Genomic DNA, 14873 nt, shown 5'->3' on the forward strand with positions numbered 1-14873 from the left:
TTACTTGTTCTGTTCAGGTTTCAGAGTAGCAGCCATGTTACTCTGTATCCACAAAAAGAAAAGGAGTACTTGTGGCACCTTAGAAACTAACGAATTCATTTGAGCATAAGCTTTTGTGAGCTACAGTTCACTGTATGCATCAGATGAAGTGAGCTGTAGCTCACGAAAGCTTGTGCTCAAATAAATTTGTTAGTCTCTACGGTGCCACAAGTTCTCCTTTTCTGTTCTGTTCATTCCCTCTGAAGCACCTAGCATTGGCCACTCTTGGAACACAGCATACTAGGCTAGATGGATCATTGGGTCTGACCCAGTATGGCCGTTCTTATGCTCTAAATGTTAAATAACAACAAAAACACATTGCAATCAAAATAAAGAGCCAATCATCCCACTATGGCCAGCTGGAACCAAAGGATCTGGTAAACCCCATAACCTTCAGGTCAACCAGCCTACACACGATAGAGTCACTTCACCAACAGCATTTTGCATATCTACACATCTGAGGATTTCAAAGCAGTTTTTGAACATGAATGAAGCCTCACAACAAATGCAAAATCCTCATGAGAAGCTAAACTAGTTACCAATGTTTAAAAAGGGGACAGAAATTTTGAAGTCTGGGTGAGAGAGAGACGCAATGTGCCCAGTTTCTGCCCAGGACAGGGTATCAGAGGGCATTTGGGGTTTAATGCCCCATGTCTAATTGTCATTATTTTCTGTTCCTGATTCACCAGTAGGTTGCTACAGACCTGTACAAGTCAGGAATATTATTATCCCTATTTCACAGAGGCGAAGTGATTTAGCCAAGTTAACACAGGAATACATAGTAGAACTGGGACTCCCGCTCCAAGACCTTTCTTCCACTTCATGCAAAAGATAGAGATGAAAAATGGAGCTGCACATGCAAAATATACAAGTGAATAAAGTCCAGAAACCTAGTCCTGGATAAGCCTTCTGAAACACTGGAGATTGCCGTTTCAATAAACAAAAAGCCACCTAAACCTATAGCTAATTTGCTCTTTGCTGGGAAGATTAAAACCAGGCAAATAGGTTTTATTTTTTGTTTGTTTTTCCAAATTTGGAAAATAAAATGTTTTCATAAGCCAGACTCTTTAGATGTTGTAGGCCATGGTTCAGAGCAGAATTCGTGATTATCGCCAAGCCACATTCTTCTGCCTTATGGAGCCACAAACTCTGCTCCTCTGCTAAAATCCTTTCTGTTTCTTTCTCCCCATTAAGGAGTCCGGTGGCACCTTAAAGACTAACAGATTTATTTGGGCATAAGCTTTTGTGCATTTGAAGAAGTGGGTTTTTTACCCACAAAAGCTTATGCCCAAATAAATCTGTTAGTCTTTAAACTGCCACCAGACTCCTTGTTATTTCTATGGATACAGACTAACACGGCTACCCCCCTGATACTTTTCTCCCCATTGACTCTCCATCTCACTCAAATCTCATTGGAAAATGCCCCTTTTCCTGTCCTCTCCCCTTCTGTTATTTTTTAATTTAGGGAAAGCATTTGTGGGGATATTGTTTGTAGGAAAGGCACAATACAAAACAAAGATGCATTGTACTGGATTATAATGTAACCCCCTGTCCCCCATCCCCACCACCCATCCATAACAACACTACTGGGTAAAATGCAATGATACTTTGAATCTATTTCTCAACAGTAAAGGGAGTTTGTCTGTGGATCAGGAGGAGAAAGGACATGCCTTTTGAGAGGATTTGATACTTAAATTAACCCTTTATAGATCCTTCCAATATGCTCAGTTCATTAATTCAGCCACTCCTGCTGAATAGGGCCCCGATCCCGCAACTTGTTCCAGGCAGATGGACTCCAAGGCCATGTGCCCTCCAGCATTGCTCCACACACTGAACCCTTGAGTCCAAGTGCTCCCCAGCATTGTTCCACACAGAGCCCTGGGTCCATCTGCCTGGAAGGAGTTGCAGGGTGCGGGCCTTGGAGCTGAGTTTCGCTGCACATCCGTATCAGGCATAATGACAGGTTTCAGAGTAGCAGCCATGTTAGCCTGTATTCGCAAAAAGAAAAGGAGTCCTTGTGGCACCTTAGAGACTAACAAATTTATTTGAGCATAAGCTTTCGTGAGCTACAACTGAAGGCATCTGATGAAGTGAGCTGTAGCTCATGAAAGCTTATGCTCAAATAAATTTGTTAGTCTCTAAGGTGCCACAAGTACTCCTTTTCTTTATCCATAACAGGGTGATTCAGAGAAGTCTGGAAAGAGACAGTATCCCTCCAGTAACGAGAAGTGTTTTTCAGAGTAGCAGCCGTGTTAGTCTGTATCCAAAAAAAGAAAAGGAGTACTTGTGGCACCTGAGAGACTAATAAATTTATTTGAGCATTTTTGTCACTCTGCTGGTCTTCCTCAGCCCTCACTTTAGAAACATGGAGCCCATTAACCACCCAGCACAAAGAGGCACTATCTATCATGACCATCATAACAAAACTACACTGAATTGGTAACATTCATTCCGATCGAAAGAGACATGTCCTCAGCTTTCACTACAGCTGTGTTCTAGTAACATGCACCAGACCCTGCCAGCACAACAGATGGAAAACCTGCAGCCATAGCTCCACTGCTACAATGATCAACACTCCCCATAACACATCTTTCAAGATCCAGGGGCCCACACAGAGCCGTCCCTTGGGTACAGCGAATCGGGGCGACCACTCTGGGCCCCACACTTTGGGGAGCTCCACAGGCCGGTGTGATTGGCCGGCGCAGTCGGTCCCAGAAGAGACGAATCCGCCACTTCTGCCCCGGGCCCGCCTCTTCCTAGGGATGGCCCTGCCCACACATGCCTATCACAACATGTGGAGTAATTCATCCAGCGCACTAAATGCCCCAATAACAACTAGGTGGGTGAAACCAGACAATCACTATGCTCTTGAATGAACTGACATAGGAAAATGACAAAAGATAAAGACACCCTATCACTGTGAACATTTTTCACAAAGCAATCACTCTCTATCTGACCTATCAGTCTTCATCCTCAAAGGAAACCTGCAGGACACTTTCAGAAGATTAGCCTGGGAGCTTCAATTCATAACTCTGCTAGGCACTAAAAGTCATGGCCTGAACAGAGACACTGGATTTATGGCTTGTTACAAAAATCTGTAACTCTCTACACCCCCTCTTTTTGTTCTATGACTGCAGAGTTGTTAGCAGGCCACTTCACCTTGAATGGTCCCTTAAAATAAGTGCTACGTACACTAAACAATCTGTTCCACCTTGTATTTAGCTGTGACACCCCAGACCCTAGGAAGAGCTCTGGGTAAGATGGGCTTGTCTCTGTCACCAACAGAAGTTGGTCCAGTAAAAGATATTACACCATCCCCCTTGTCTCTCTACTAATCATCTCAGCCCTTCCATGTGTAACTCCTATGTCATCCCTGACCCTGAACTCCTTCTTTCTGACATCTCATCTGCCTGCAGATTGGCCTATTGCCTTCTCTGCAGCATTGCGTGTGTATACTACTGCCCCAACAGCATCTCTGCTGCACTCCTCATTTATGCCTTAATCCCCTTTCAAAAACCTTCTTAAAACTCTCCTTTGCTGTTATGCCCACACTTAGGCTCCTGCGCTAAGACCACTGCTCATCTTGCTGACCCATATTACAGAACAATAGAAATGTAAGACTGGAAGGGACCTCAAAAGGTCATTAGGTCCAGCCCTCTGTGCTGAGGCAGGACCAAGTAAACCTAGAGCATCCCTGACAGGCGTTTCTCCAACCTGTTCTTGAGGGGGATTCTACAACCTCCCTTGGAAGCCTATTTCATAGGTAGAAAGTTTTTCCTAACATCTAACCTGAATCTCCTTTGCTGCAGATTAATAACATTACTTCTTATTCTACCTTCAGTGGACATGGAGAACAACTGATTGCTGTTCTCTTTACATAAGAACATAAGAACAGCCATACTGGGTCAAACCAAAGGTCCATCTAACCCAGTATCCTGTGTTTCGACAGTGGCCAATGCCAGGTGCCCCAGAGGGAATTAACAGAACAGGTAATCATCAAGTGATCCATCCCCTGTCACTCATTCCCAGCTTCTTTATAAGAGCCCTTAATGTATTGGAAAACTATCAAGTCCCCCTTATAACCAAGAGTATAGTTTGGATTAAAAAACGTAAGTAGAAGTTAGGTTTTGCGCCTAAGTTGTATGGGAAATGGAAATTGCTCGTGTGAAAAAGTTATAAAGATGTTGAAGACAGAGTGTTACGGGAAAGTAAGCGTTAGCAAGGCCATAAGCCAGGGTTATGTTACTGTTATCTCTTGGTTATAACTGATTTAAGCAAGGTTTTTAGTGTTTTTGAGAACTGTGAATGTTCTATTCAAATGCTATCTATATTGATAGTATGGGAAGGACATTGGTGCAGATGTTAATTTAAATAATGTATAATTAAAGAGCCAATAAGAAGGTGGAGAAATATAATTATGATAAAAGGCAGTTTAATGTTAATTAGTTTTATAACAGAGTATAAAAGGAGTAGTTTTGCCAAATTGCAAGTGAGCTCCAATTAACATCCACAGGCTACTGTTAGGTTCCAGGATTACACTTCACTCTAATGTCAGCAGAAGGATCACCCATGGATACAGTATTTCATCTGGGAATGTAAGTATAACTGTACTATTGTGAAAGTGGTAATTGCATGCCTGTTTGCTAAACTAATTATTTTCCTTTTAAATAAAGTTTGGTTGTATCAGTCCAAGTGTCATCTAGTGATCCTCTACTAAAATACATTTTCTGCTATAACCGACCTAAAGGCTCAAACCTGAAAACTAAATTGGTTTTATCGCACCCTTCTCTTTAACAACTTAATAGATCTGCCGTGGCAAAGGTAACCCTCAACAAGGCAGACAAGATCGTCTGGCAGCTGGTGAAGAAGTGGCCGTTTCTTCCCCAGAGAGCCAGCAACGAGCTGGTCTATATCGCCCACAGGCATGGTGGTGCCAATGTCCCCCGCATGGGTGACCTGTGTGACATCACGGTGATCACCCATGCCTTCCGCCTGCTGACGTGTCCCGACGCCATGGTAAGGAACATCGCAGCAAACACTCTCCATGACGCAACAAAGAAGCGGATCGGCAGAGCCCCTTCCAACCATACACCGCCAAATTCCTGAGCGGTTCTCTGGATGGCGAATTTGGACGGGACGGTGGCGACATCGCTTCACTGTGGTCCCGTGCTCGCAATGCCACGCGTCACCTGGGGAAGCGCATTGGCTGCCTCTGGGAGTGGTGTGAGGAGCGCCAGGATCTGGGAGTCCTGGTGCCGCAGATCAGGTCCAACAACAACACCATCGTCACCCTGAGCGCCAGGGGCATGCTGGAGAGGACCCTGAAGGCGGCCATCCACTTGCTGTACATGGAAACCCTGAAGCGTAAACCAGACCAGGGTAAAGTCTTAGAACTTACCAGCAAGTGGGACGCCAGCAACCACTTCCTCGCCGGGAGCAGCTTCACCTGTTTCGCCGACTGGCGGTTCATCCACCGTACCTGGCTCAACTGCGTCCCGCTCAACGGAGCCGTCCGCCACGGGAACCGAGACAAGCGTTGCAGAAAGTGCGGCTACTCCAACGAGACCCTGCCCCACGTCCTGTGCAGCTGCAAGCCCCACTCTAGAGCCTGGCAGCTGCGCCACAACGCCATCCAGAACCGCCTGGTGAAAGCCATCGCACCGTGCCTGGGAGAGGTCGCCATCCCCGGGACGGACAGCCAGTTGCGACCGGATGTGGTAGTCACTGACGAGGACCAGAAAAAGATCATCCTCATCGACATCACGGTCTCCTTCGAGAACAGGACCCCGGCCTTCCGTGAATCCCGAGCTTGTAAGCTGGAAAAATCCACCCCCCTGGCCGACACCCTGAGAGTGAAGGGCTACGAGGTGCAGATGGATGCCCTGATTGTCGGAGCCCTGGGCGCTTGGGACCCCTGCAACGAACGTGTGCTGTGGACCTGCGGGATCGGTCGACACTACGCACGGGTCATGCGGCGCCTCATGGTCTCGGACACAATCCGATGGTCCAGGGACATCTACATCGAACACATCACCGGCCACGGACAGTACCAGGAGATGTGAGCCAGTACAACATTGTGCATCAACTATGGGAAAGGGACTGAGAGACTTTTTTTTTCATTGGACCATATGAACTGGAACCATAAACTCACTGAACATTAAATCCCACCAAATGAGGGTAGATCCATCCTCATCATCGTATCCGCTCATTATACTCCACACCTGAACATAGCCATTATATGGACAACATACCCCCATATCTCAATGTCTGTACTTTGACCCATTAAACTTTTACCCCCAATTGGGGAGATTGCAGATTATGTATTCCTTACGCCACCCACTCCTAAACTGAATTTTGCACCCCTTGATAATCTGTACCTTATTCTCTGATAATCAGAAACTTCTATGCCTAAACTCTGTACCGTTTTCTTTTTACTTCAACATTATCTTAATTGAGAACATTTCAACATAAAGGTTACAAAAGGTTATATCCCCTCAGTCTTCCTTTCTTGAGATTAAACATGCCTAACCTTTTTAATTTTCCTCATGAATCAGGTTTTCTAAACCTTTTTATCAGTTTTGATGCTCACTGCTGGACTCTCCAATTTATCCACATCTTTCCCAAAGTATGGCACCCAGAACTGGACACAGTACTGCAGATGAGGCCTCACCAGTGCCAGGCAGAGCAGGACAATTACCTTCCGGGTCTTACATACAACACTCCTGTTAATAAACACTAGAATTATATTAGACTTTTTCACAACTGCATCATATTTTTGGCTCATATTCAGTGTATCCACTATAAACCCAGATCTTTTTCAGCAGTATGGACACCTAGCCAGTTATTCCCCATTTTGTAGTTGTGCATTTGATTTTTTCCTTTCTAAGTGTCCTACTTTACATTTGTCTTTATTGAATTTCATCTTGTTGATTTCAGACCAATTCTCTAATTTTCAAGTTCATTCTCAATTCTAATCCTGTCCTCCAAAGTGCTCGCAACCGCAACCCACTTGGTGTCCATCTGTAAATTTTATAAGCTTACTCTCACTCCAGTATCCAACTCATTAATGAAAATACTGGCCTCTGTAGGACCCATCAGATAGGCATTCCCAATTTGACAGCGAACCCTTGAGAACTACTTTTTGAGTACAGTCTTTCAATCGGTTATACAACCACTTTATAGTAATTTCATCTAGACCACATTTCCCTAGTTTGCTTAAGAGACTGTCACATGGGACTGTGTCAAAACCTTACAAAAATCAAGATATATCACATCTACTGTTTTCCCCCAATTTAATTGTTTCCTTGGGCTCCCTTGTATGTCTGTATCCATCTGTTGTCTCTTGTTTTATACTTAGACTGTCAGCTCCTTAGGACAGGGACCATCTTTTTGTTCTGTGTTCGTAGAGCACAGTGGCTAGTCCATGGCTGAGGCTCCAAAGCGCTCCACAATGCAAAATATGATAAAATAAATAATATCTCCCACCACTTTCATTAGTTCAATTCCCCCTCCTCTGGTCCCCTTACATCCCAGATTTCCAGACTCCTGCAGGGGCAGAGGGCTTCTTCTGCATTCTCAAACATATAAAGAAGCACCAATGTGCTCCATCACATCATCCTCATCTCTTCACCCAACATTGCTCTGTAATTGTAAGCTCCTTGGGACAGGGACTCTGGGAAATCCTGGCTCCACTGTAATCAATGGCAAAACTCTTATTGATTTTATAGACGCCAGGATTTCACCCCATATCTTTGTAGGCATTGTACAGCACCTAGAACAATGGCCCTCCCCACAACAAATCTAATAACAATAAAAATATTTACTATTTGTTATTATTATTCCCCACTGATTTCAGAACCCAGTTCGGATCTGTCCTTCTAGAATTTAAAATCTTTCATGATTTTTTTCCATCCTACTTTATCACATGGACCCCATTCCTTCCCCATCCCATAGGTTTATCTAGCCTCGCACTTCACTTAGTCTCTCAGTCTTGCTGGTGAGCTTTCTTCTCTGCAGTGGAACAACCTCCGATGAAGTGAGCTGTAGCTCACGAAAGCTTATGCTCAAATAAATTTGTTAGTCTCTAAGGTGCCACAAGTACTCCTTTTCTTTTTTGCATATATCACACTGATCATCCACCCCATTTCAAAGCTTTTCTGAAAAATGTCTATGCCTACCTCCCCAGCCTGCTCTCCCGGGGTTGTATGAAAGACATAACACAAAAGAAAGTTGCAGTGTGTTTGTTATGAATGGTAATGGAGCAATACACCATGCCTTTACTGTCCCTGTGTGCTTAAGTGTAGGTCTAACTCTGTTCTGATTGCATGAAAGTCCCCTTATGCTACCGTGCATGAGAACCAGCAGCTCGCCTCCACTCATAGCTGGGCTGGCACTTCACGCCTGTTGGGAAATTCTGTTTATGCTTATATAGGAAGTGTTATCGCTCTTACAGGATGCTTCCTGTGGGCTGGGTAGGACCACATAATAAAGCCCTTTAATTACAAAATAGGTTAATAATCAATGACATCTGTTTAACCAATACTTTCAGCAAGACTGGAGAGCCCAGTATTAAACCTTCAAAAGACAGGCATATAAAGGAACATCACCAACACAGTTCGGAGGGAGCAGACCAGAAAACCTCCTTTTTCCCAGAGAGAGAATATGAATGTGGCAACCAGGGGCCTAAACTAAAGTGATTAGAATTCCCTGAACCACTGCTTTGGGTTTATGTAACATTTACTGCTAGAATATTCTGCCCTTCTAACCTGTCTTTCATCTGGGGACCCCATAGGCCTTTTCAAACATGAATTAATTCTTACAACTTTGGGCGAGTATAGTTATCTCCACTGCACAGATGGGTTCAGAAATGAACTGCTAAACTGGGTTCAGAAAAGAACTAGATAAATTCATGGAGGATAGTCCATCAATGGCTATTAGCCAGGATGGGCGGGGATGGTGTTACTAGCCTCTGTTTGCCAGAAGCTGGGAATGGGCGAAAAGGGATGGATACTTGATTATTTCCTGTTCTGTTCATTCCCTCTGGGGCACCTGGCACTGGCCACTGTTGGAAGACAGGATACTGGGCTAGATTGGCCTTTGGTCTGACCCAGTATGGCTGCTCTTATGTTCTTATGAATCACAGGAAGAGGAAGTGATTTGTCTAAGGTCACACAGCAAGTTAGTGATAGAGCCGGAAGTAGAACCCAGGAGTCCTGACTGCCAGCCACATCTCTCAGTGCTGCCAAAACTGTTTACTATGTTATGTACACCTACAGTGCAATATTCATAATAATTTGCTCCTGCAGAAGACTGTGATGTTACACAGGATGATGGGATCCAGAGGGGAATAACCTGGAGGAGGAGCTGAAATTCTAAGAAACAAAAATCTTGTTCGAATAAGTCTCCTGGTGTGAGTAGAAATGCTCCCAGAAAAGTTGTTTCCAATTTCTCTATCAGGCATTACCAGCTCTTTAACATCAAACAGTCAATACAACAAATAGGAAAGGACTTCATAGATTGCAAGGCCAGAAGGGACCATTGTGATAATCTGGTCTGACCTTCTATGTAACACAGGCCAGAGTACTTTCCCAAAACAATGCCTAGAGCAGATCTTTTAGAAAAACGTGTCTACCCTGCAACTGGGGTGTGCGTCCCATCCCAAGAGACAGATTCACACTCTCTGCTCAAGCTAGTGCCCTAAAAATAGTAGGTTTCAGAATAGCAGCCGTGTTAGTCTGTATTCGCAAAAAGAAAAGAAGTACTTGTGGCACCTTAGAGACTAACAAATTTATTTGAGCATAAGCTTTCGTGAGCTACATCCGATGAAGTGAGCTGTAGCTCACAAAAGCTTATGCTCAAATAAATTTGTTAGTCTCTAAAGGTGCCACAAGTACTCCTATTCTTTTTTAAAAAATAGTAGTGCAGATGTTGTGGCACAGGCTAGCTGCCAACATATGGAGCCAGGCAGGCTTGTACTGGGGCGGCCACAATGTCCACACTGCAATTTTTAGAGCCCTAGCTTGACTGGACCTAGTGCATGTCTGTCTACATTGGCTGGGAGACATGAGACACACTTCTAGCTGCAGTGTAGACATACCCTTAGAGCAGTGGTTCTCAACTCTGGTCCACTGCTTGTTCAGGGAAAGCCCCTGGCGCACCGGTCCAGTTTGTTTACCTGCCGCGTCCGCAGGTTCGGCCGATCACAGCTCCCACTGGTCATGGTTTGCCACTTCAGGCCAATGGGGGCTGCGGGAAGGGCGGCCAGCATGTCCCTCGGCCCACACCGCTTTCTGCAACTCCCATTGGCCTGGGGCAGCGAACCGCGGCCAGTGGGAGCCGCGATCAGCCAAACCTGCGGACATGGCAGGTAAACAAACGGGCCTGGCACACCAGGGGCTTTCCCTGAACAAGCGGTGGACCAGAGTTGAGAACCACTGCCTTAGGGGTACAGGTATTATCCAAGATCTACTCCAAATGAGATTTCACTGTAGATCAGACATAATAGAATGGGTGGTCTGATCCATGAGTCTGGATGTCAGAGTTATATTCCTGACTCATTGACAGGCTCACTCTGTGAATTTGATCAAGTCACTTAATCTCTCTTTGCCTCAGTTTTCCCATCCAGAAAACGGGAATGAAAACATTTCCCTACTTTATAGAGGTGTTATAAGGCTCCATTCACTAATGTTGGTAAGGTGCTTTGAGATCCTTGGATAGAAGATGCTATCAAAGTGCAAAGCGTTGGTGTATGGTGTTTAGATGTTGCCACAAACAGAATAAGGAATTTTCACAGGCTACTGGGTTCCAACTGCCAAGTAAAGGCTGAGAAGACATTTTTCAATTTAAAGAAAATAGATGCTGAATTGAAGATGAGAAATTTATTTTCAAAGCAGGAGATGCTTATCCTGGAACTCATTTTAAAGCAAATAATTTTTTTTGTTTCCTTTTTGCCTGCTATTTCCTCTTGCTGTTTGCTCTCCAGTATTGATGGTTATATATTACAAAGGGCTTATCTGCAGCATAACAAATGCTATTGATATCTACTAATCAGTGACAAATTCTGCATGAGAATGGCTCAGGACATGCACATGTCCCCACGTCTGATGACTGAGGACAGAAACTTTCTTTCAACATGAGCCTGAATTTCCATGCACCCACAGTAGCCAAAGGGAGTCTTGGATATGCAAGAAATGCAGGACCTAAGAGTCTTCTACATTGGAAGTAAACCAAGTGAAACTATCTCCTTTCAGTTACACAGCTCCACACACTACAAGATACCAGTCTCTCCTCATATGTAAATTACTCCATTCTATTTATCGCATTATTTGGCCAACTTATACGCTCTCCTCCTTTCAGACGATGAAGTGAGCTGTAGCTCACGAAAGCTTATGCTCAAATAAATTTGTTAGTCTCTAAGGTGCCACAAGTCCTCCTTTTCTTTTTGCTCTCCTCCTTGACTGTCTTTCTTCAAAGAGCGCAATCAAAACCAAAAAAATGGTCTGAACAGTACTTTATGAAATGCTAGTGCAGCACCATGGACTTCTGTAATATTCCTCACTTCAGAGAAACCAGTATCCTATGAGGTGTGATTGCTGAGTTTCCTGCTGATTGCTAAAACAGGATATTATGAACATGTATTTTGATTAGAACTCTTCTTCTTGGACACTCGGAGTTTCCTCGGGATTCCGCTTGCTGCATGAGAAATATTGGAACAGTGCTAACTTCCCACCCAACCCCACATTAACAAGTTCTTTTATTAACTCTCTTAAAACAATCCCCAGGGAAAGGGAGAAGGATGCAAGCACAGTGGTTAAGTGCCATATTGTGAAACTTGTCACAGGATCGAGCGTCCTACAGAAAGTTGTCTTGCCATTATTTCACAGCTGTTCCTGTAGTGCAATCCTCAGTGTAATTTTGCTTGGATTTTGAAGGGTTTGGAGGATTATAGCTACAAATATTAACTGAGGTTGATTAAAATTTAGCACAAATGAGCCTCTTTTATTTTTCAGGTAAAATATGGTTAAAGTGTTTCATATATTGAGGACTCAAGCCTGCAAACACTGCCACAATACAAGTAATTTTTTCACATCAACAGATGCACCGAGTTCAGGTTGCATAAGAAATAATTGTTATACTAATAGATATAGAAAAAAATTTGGAGTTGATTCCTCTAGTCAGACCATCACTAAACATCTCCTTTAACATTGGTGCTTTGCAGCTTAGCTCACTTCTTTATAAAACCATTTGGGCTATCTTCAGAATGAAAGGCCCTATAATATTGTCCATGTTCTCATTTGCAATTGAAAGTCAGCAGCAGCACTGCAGTCTGCAGTCTTTCATTTCATTCACTTTTCACAAAGGCAATACATACATACCAGTCACTCAGGCAGCCAGTCAGAAACTTTAAGAAAAAATGGATCTGATATCACATTGACAGTGAAACAGATTTGGTCCCTGCTCTTGGAAAAAAGAAAAGGAGTACTTGTGGCACCTTAGAGACTAACAAATTTAAGGTGCCACAAGTACTCCTTTTCTTTTTGTGAATACAGACTAAGAGGGCTGCTACTCTGAAACCTGCTCTTGGAAAGTTGCGAAGTGGTAGCTGGAGGCCCCAATCAAGTATTTAAGCACATGATCAGTTCCATTGTCTTCAGTGGGTTAAACACATCACACAGCTGATGCAGTGAGCTGTAGCTCACGAAAGCTTATGCTCAAATAAATTTGTTAGTCTCTAAGGTGCCAAAAGTCCTCCTGTTCTTTTTCTTGTTACAAAAACTAAATCTTGACCCTAAAGGACTTACCAGAGCCCCCAAAGATTGAACTTTACCTGTATATTCTCGCTTTTTGTGCTTACTTTTTCTTCATTTGTTTCCCTTTTTAAGGCCTCAATCCTGGAAATATTTCTGCACCTGTTTAACTTTATGCACGTGAGTAGTCCCATGTAAAGCTGAACACGTAATTGTTTGCATCTTTGTGGCTTAGGACACAGACACAATTGGAGATAACTGCAGAGATTTTGTTTAAAAACACCTTGATGTCTGAAGGACAACTGCATTTTGGTACATGTTTTTTATGCATTTAGAATTCAATCTAAATAAAGAGATTTGTAAAACAACAGCGGTTACAAGTCAAGTTATTTGTTTTCCTGCGGACTCCACTTTGCAGCTGAAAATTCAGCCATGATCTTTCTGCCTTTTACATGGTCACTGGTAATAAAGGTTCTGCAGTCACAGTTTAGCAGATAAGCATTGCTGATGTTGCATGAGCCAGAAGAGAATCCAACTTATTCTCTCATAACTACATTGACTCTGCAGTGTGAAAAGGTTTTGTGAAAGGCAAGTGAAGAGACATGATTCAGAGCAGGTCTGTGCCCTACAAACTTGCGGCTGTACCAATGCAGCAGTGTTGCTGTAGCACTTCTGGTGAGAGCTCTCCTGTTGGCTTACTCCACCTTCACAAGAGGTGGTAGCTATGTTGGCAGGAGAAGCTCTCCTGCTGACATAGTGCTTAGGTCAGTATAACTATGTCACTTGGAGGGATTCACACCCTTGAGTGATGTAGCTTTACTGAAGTAATTCTGTGGTGTAGACCAGGGATGAGACATAATCCTGGCCCCTTTGAAATCAATAGCAAAACTCCCATTGACTTCAGTAGGGCCAGATTTCACCCAGTCTAATCCAACTCCCACTAAAATCAATTAAAAACTCACTTTGACTTCAGTGGCATTGGGAAGGAGGGCAGAGGGCAGCTGTAATGAGAGTAAGAAGGTGACACTTTTACAATCAAATGACAGGTTTCAGAGTAGCAGCTGTGTTAATCTGTATTTGCAAAAAGAAAAGGAGGACTTGTGGCACCTTAGAGACTAACAAATTTATTTGAGCATAAGCTTTCGTGAGCTACAGCTCCAAGGTGCCACAAGTCCTCCTTTTCTTTTTACAATCAAATAGTTACTTTTCCAACCATAGTTACAATTGAGGCCCTTCTCCAGCAAAGCACATTAGCATGTGTTTAACTTGATGACTGGGAGTATTCCCACTGAAGACAATGGAACCGATCATGTGCTTAAATACCTGATTGGGGCCTCCAGCTACCACTTCCCAACTTTCCAAGAGCAGGGACCAAATCTGTTTCACTGTCAGTGTGATAGCAGATCCATTCTTTCCTTAAAGTTTCTGTCGGGCTGCCTGAGTGAGCGGTATGTATGTATTGCCTTTGTGAAAAGGGAAAGTGCTGCTGCTGACTTTCAGTTGCAAATGAGAACATGGACAGGGTTATGGGCCTTTCGTTCTGAAGATGGCCCACGTGCTTTTATAAAGAAGTGAGCTGCGCGTTCACAAACACTAGCCTTAGCAGCAGAACTGAGCACAGAAAAACAGAACTCAGAACGGATTTGTAACCCGTGTTGCTTTAAAGCAAGCAAGTGGGTGGAGCCCTGGTGAGGGGGCGGGGGGGGGTCGCGGGGAGCCCTGGTGAGGGGTCGCGGGGGGTTGCGGGGGGGGCAGGCGGGGAGCCCTGGTGAGGGGGCGGGGGGAGCCCAGGTGGGGGGTCGCGGGGAACCCAGGGGAGGGGGCGGAGGGGTCGCGGGGGGCGGGGAGCCCAGGTGAGGGGCCGGGGGGGTCACGGGGGGGGGCGGGGAGCCCAGGGGAGGGGTCGCGGAGGGGCAGGCGGGGAGCCCAGGTGGGGGGGTGGGGGGGTCGCGGGGGAGCAGGCGGGGAGCCCAGGTTGGGGGGCGGGGGGTCACGGGGGGGCGGGGAGCCCAGGGGAGGGGTCGCGGAGGGGCAGGCGGGGAGCCCAGGTTGGGGGGCGGGGGGGTCACGGGGGGGGCGGGGAGCCCA

The sequence above is a fragment of the Dermochelys coriacea genome, chromosome 13, assembly GCF_009764565.3.
Source record: "Dermochelys coriacea isolate rDerCor1 chromosome 13, rDerCor1.pri.v4, whole genome shotgun sequence".
In the NCBI taxonomy this organism is placed as follows: domain Eukaryota; kingdom Metazoa; phylum Chordata; order Testudines; family Dermochelyidae; genus Dermochelys; species Dermochelys coriacea.